Raw genomic sequence first — 6000 nt, 5'->3', positions numbered from 1 at the left:
TTTGGCAGATGCAGGTTTAGTATCAATGTTCTACCTATTATGCAACATGCGAGAATGGTAGTGTCATTCTACTAATTTAGTGGCAATGTGAGTGATGACCCGTTTCAGAAGAAACAAGCCAAATTTATTACGCTGATAGGCGTCCCTCCTATTGAAATTGGGCATTTTAATCATTTTGCTAATTAATCTCTTTGATCTGATGGTCTAAACTAAAAGATGCCAGCATATTGGCATGACTAAAATTAAAAGCCATAACTTACTTGTATATCTAAATCGGGTATTTAAACGCTACTTAAATTAATTTTTTACTAAATGAAATTAAAAATTTACTGTGCCTCTCATTTATCTCCACATATACAAATTAACAAAAATAATATTAAAAAATAAAATAAAGAGAATATGAAACAATATTTTCCTTCCATATGGTCAACTGGGCAAGATCCATCATTTAATCGTGAAACGCTTGAATGTCGGCATTCTCCCAGGCTATATGGGATTAGAAAAAAATGATAAGAAAAAATGAAATTAAAAAATTAATGCGAAAAAGGAGTTGACAAAGATGTCTCTTTGCATTCTAAAAAGTATGAAACCAGGTTATGCGATTACGTGTTATAATATTCTAATTGTGCACCCCTTTGTGTTCCATCGTCTATTTCAAGAGATCAAAAGTCAGTTTCAATTTCTTGAGATCAACATGTCAGGGAGATGGTCATCAATACATCATGGCCTGCCACCTTTACGTTGCAAATTTTATTTAAGATTTATGGCCTCATTTTCTGCCTTCCTCACGTAACTCATAAGCCTCAAGGAATCATGGAATAAAACTGGTCATGTTGTAGGTATTCATCTTGCGAATTTGATTTAAGGTTTATGGCCTCATTTATCCCTTGCTCACTCGCTCAGGTAGCTCATAAGCCTTCACGAATAGTGGAAATAAAATTTGTTATATTGTAAGAATTTGCAAAAAGTCGAAAGTCTACACTATTGTAGTGATCACAACAATTGAATGGTTATAGATATGGAATGGATTCCATGTCTGGAGGGTAGTTGATATCTATATGGAATCGAATTGAATGGTTATCCACCAGAATCAGCAACAACGATTTTAATTATCCAGCAACCACACCAGCATCCTCATTTGCAGAGATGGCATCTACAGGATTTGACCAACATCCTCGTTTGTAGAGATGGAATCTACAGGATTTGACCCAGGTATTTTATCGTAACCCACAACTTAGCATCCCCAATTTTATTCTGTTAATCAATGCCATTGCCGAGGCCTATATAGCTACGAATGATACTCATAGTTGCTCATCATAAACCCTAACCCTAAAACTCCCATGCCCTAAACCTAGATCTCGGGTGCGGTGTTAAAGCCTACTCTAAACATTCACAAAAGTGAATACATTTTTTATTTTTGATGAACCCTAACCCTAAAACTCCCATGCATAGTTGCGCGCTGCTGGCGACTGGGCTGTAAGTAAAGGATCTGTGACTTTTCTTGTCACGCATCTTACCCACATGTAGTTTTGCTCGATGTCTAGCACTAAACGCTGGATCCGCGCAGGTGTTCTTTGCCAGATTTCGACGGTGTAGCACAACGTAGTGGCATCTTGGGTGATCTGTGTGACAAGGGCCCTCAGGCGCCTCTGGAACGCATTTGCAGGCAATTGACAAAAGCAGACGATGACGGCAGTGATCAGAACAAGACAGAGATGGAACAACACCATTTAGTCGATTAGGTAGAACGCCCGGTGATATTGGGATGGATGGAATTTGGGGTTAAAAAAGGCTCGAGGAAGGGAGGATGTGATACCTGGTTTGGGGTAAGCTGTAAAATATTTCAAGGTGATTTGAATTAATAGTAACTCAGATTTATTAATGTATTTGAAGATGGAATCCAGGTCTCTTTATCCTTTCAGCTTAGCATTCCTTTACAAGTTTGATTTTGATTTCACTAGGTCCAATTTCGCTGGGTCTGATTTTTTATAGTTTCGAATTTGACGTGTCATAATTACAACTGCTAAGGGTTTCCTTTTGTTTTGAAAAGTAAAGCCTATAAATTAATTTCTTTATTTATTTGCTGACAAGACAACATTAAATGACTATAGTACAACGATTATTGAAAACTTATTAAATTTTATAGTTTGTAATTTGCATTGTTGCATTTATCCAGCAGCAATATGTACAAAAGTAACAAACAAAAAGTGTTATATTAAAATCTTCAAAGGTTATATTAGAGTAATTTTATTAAGATTTTTATAATATTAAAATTGAAATTTTTGAAAAATATGAATATTATCCTCACAAGGATGAGTACGCCAGATTATATTAAAATCTTCAAAAGTTATATTAGAGTAATTTTATTAAGATTTTTATAATATTAAGGTTTTTTATTATTGAAATTGAAATTTTTGAAAAATATGAATATTATCCTCACAAGAATGAGTAGATCAAATTATACCAAATAATTATTAATGTAGTTCATATAAATTTATTAATATAATTATGATATTTTTTAATATATTGTAAAATATATAATATGTCAAGTAAATATTTTAATATTTATTACGATGAATCTCTATTCACATTAACATTCTCCTCCCATTTAATTTACGTACCTATGCTATTATACAAAATTAACTCGTTCATATTTATGGAAAATCTCTTTAGCCAGAGTGGGTTTGGGCGAACTCGCTATATGCCCTTTGCCCTCATGATCTGGTAGCTATATGCTTTTTGTCTATCCACTCTCTAACCGAAATCTGAGAGAATCCCCTGAAACACCCATGGTAGTTACAACTGTATAGTGTTTAATTCCCAATGCGCGTCAAGGTGACCAATGTAAAGTCGAATATTTTTGAATAAATCTGTGTGCATAGTTTGGGTAACACAAGATTCATAATCTCCTGTCATCCATTTGCAACTTGTTTTCAGGGGTATTTTGATGTTGTTTATTAAAATTATTTTAAGTTTTAGAGGTATTTTTTGGTTGTATCAGGTAAAATAATTTTTATTGAAATTGTTGCAGTGAAATGCATATTTTTTCCCTTGTCTACTTGATTTATTGGAAATTTGAATTCAAATTTCATCATTAAATTATAGTGGATAATACAATGATTAAGTTGTTTTCTTTAAATATGTTTAGAAAAATTAAATACAAATAAATTATAAAATTTTTAAATCAACTTGTAATTACAAGAAATTCCTCCAATATTTCTAAAACATCTCTCTTCATTTTCTGGTTGAAAAGGCTTTGCATTTTCTAAGTTAGAATTGAAGTCCTGGAATATATTAATACCTTGTGGGATGGTCAATGATTTGACATATAGGAAACTTATTTTTGAGTTTTTTTTCAAATGATATTGTTTTTTTCCAAATGATGTCGGATTAGTAAAAAAATTATTTTTTAATTTAAATTTTTTATACTTTGATGTTATATCAATTAACATAATTTATGGTTTGAGTGTTTTGTAGGTGCTAACGTATTAAGCTCCACCACTTCTAGGCCAGAGCATAGTGGGCGAACTTGCAATCCTCCCGACCACGTTGCAAGATGTACACACCCTGCAAGGTTCAATCGAGGCTTGTTGTAGGTTGGGAGTGCAAGAAGGGAGGACGAACCACAGGCAGTGAGGATTTCTTTGGACTTGTTTTGTGATCGGAAAAGGGAGGTCTGGATGGGACCCATGAAAGTGGTGGTGAACTAGAACAATCGATTAAATATGGTGGAAAAAACCATTAATAACAATGCTCACTTCCCATGCTTAAGCCAACAATAGTATGCATTTATGACCTTTTACAACAATTTTGATGTGCCTAGCACCATAGGTAATATTATTGGGGATTTCCTGAGGTTTTAATATTTTTTTTGAAAGTAGGGTTTTTATACATATTGCATCTTGAAATTAGGGTTTTTATAAGTGTTCAACCATGTGCATGCATGTAGATATCGAGATTTGTATGGTAGAGTTATGGCATCATCAAGGGAGATTTGAATCTCTTCGGGACCCTCTGTAGGTGCAATGGTCATTGACACAAATGCAATTTAGTTTTTAATACTTTATCTTTTAATTCACATAAACTTTATTGGTTGTATTGGGTCCATGCTAGGGAAACCACACAAATAATGTTTTCTTTCTCAGTAGTTTTTTATTTACAGAAATGGTCATTGTCATCACTTTGTCTTGCTCATTTTTATCTTTTATCATAATGGATTATTAAGGTCAACAACATCATCTAATTATGTTAATTAATTATATTTTTTATTGTGACTATAATGTTATGTTTATTTTTTAAATATATTAAATTATTATTTAATTAAGTTAATTAATTATATATTGAAATTTGTTCTAGGGATAGTTCAATTGGTGATTGAAGTAATGTGAAAATTGAGAAATAAGATTTTATGTTTTAAGCTTTTAGTTTAAAGTATCCTTTAAAATTTAATGTTTTGGTATTAGTTTTAAGTTTTGAGGTTTTCATAATATAATTAATATAATAATATTCACAATGTCTAGAAAATAATATTATTAATGTTATTAATTTTAATTATTTTCTAAAATTATTAAAATATTATTAGTATTTAATATTATTAACATAATAATATTAAAATTATTAATAATATTTAAACTATAATAATCATAATATTAATATTAATATGATTTAACTAATAATATCAATATTATTAAACACATTAACATTGTTAATATAAGTAGAATTAACATTAGTTTTGATAAATAATATTAATAATATTTAGTGTGTAATAATTGTTAATAAAATTTAGATCTAATATAAACCTAAGAGAATGGCCAAACATGGTCACCAAGCTCTCTATGGTTTAAGGTTGTCAAACATTATACTTGACAAACATATTCTATCATAGAAAAATATAATCAACATGCTGAAATATATCCAACCATGGCCAATAATGTTCAACCATAACAAGCCTAGATCAAATATGGTTAATCATAATCATTAAATATTATTAATATTAATATAAATTATTATATAACATTAATATTAATCATTATATATATATATATATATATATATATATATATATATATATATATATATATATATATATATATATATCATCATCATCATCATCATCATCATCATCAATTATTATTATTATTATTATTATTATTATTATTATTATTATTATTATTATTATTATTATTATTATTATTATTATTATTATTATTACAACATTCAAATAATAATCATCATAATAATAATCATAGTAATTTTTTAAAATGATTAGCATTTAATGTTATTAACCTAATACCATTAATATTATTAATAACATTTACATTGTAATATAGATATTAATAATATTTAATTAACAATATCAATATTATTAAACACATTAACATGGTTGATATAAGTAGATTTAATATTAATATTAATAAATAAATAATAAAGTAATTAATAAAAATTTAAATATAATAATTATATACTAATAGTTATATTATTAATATTAATTATGATATTTAAAAAATTATTAATGATAGTATTAATGATATTAACATTAACATTTTTAATATCATTATCACTCATTGTCGTCCATGCTCAACGATGTACAAGCTTTGTTAGCTATAATCAACTATGGTTAACCTTGGTCAACCATGTTCATCCCTTTCAACACAGGAAACCTATTGCTTTACCCATCCCTAATGGTCAAACATGGTAAACCAAGGTCTGTATGGTTGAATGTGGTCAACCATTGTAAAAATGGAAAACCATATTCTATCATAGAAAATTATGGTTGACCATGCCCAAATATATCAACCATGTCCAATCATGCTTAACCAAGGAAAACCTTGGTCAACCATGGTCATTTATAGTCATCTTTGGTCAACCATAGTCACAACCATGGTCACGATCTTGTGGTCATCTTTGGTCAACCATAGTCATAACCATGATGATCCTTCTCAACCAAAGCAAACCTAGAACATTCCAGGCTCTACCTTGGTTGAATACGATCAACAATGG

Source organism: Pinus tabuliformis, chromosome 4_2, assembly GCF_031772625.1.
Source record: "Pinus tabuliformis cultivar Carrire ecotype Pingquan chromosome 4_2, CPIR1, whole genome shotgun sequence".
NCBI classification, from domain to species: domain Eukaryota; kingdom Viridiplantae; phylum Streptophyta; class Pinopsida; order Pinales; family Pinaceae; genus Pinus; species Pinus tabuliformis.
The sequence above is the reverse complement of the archived record's forward strand: the minus strand, read 5'-3'. Positions refer to the sequence as shown.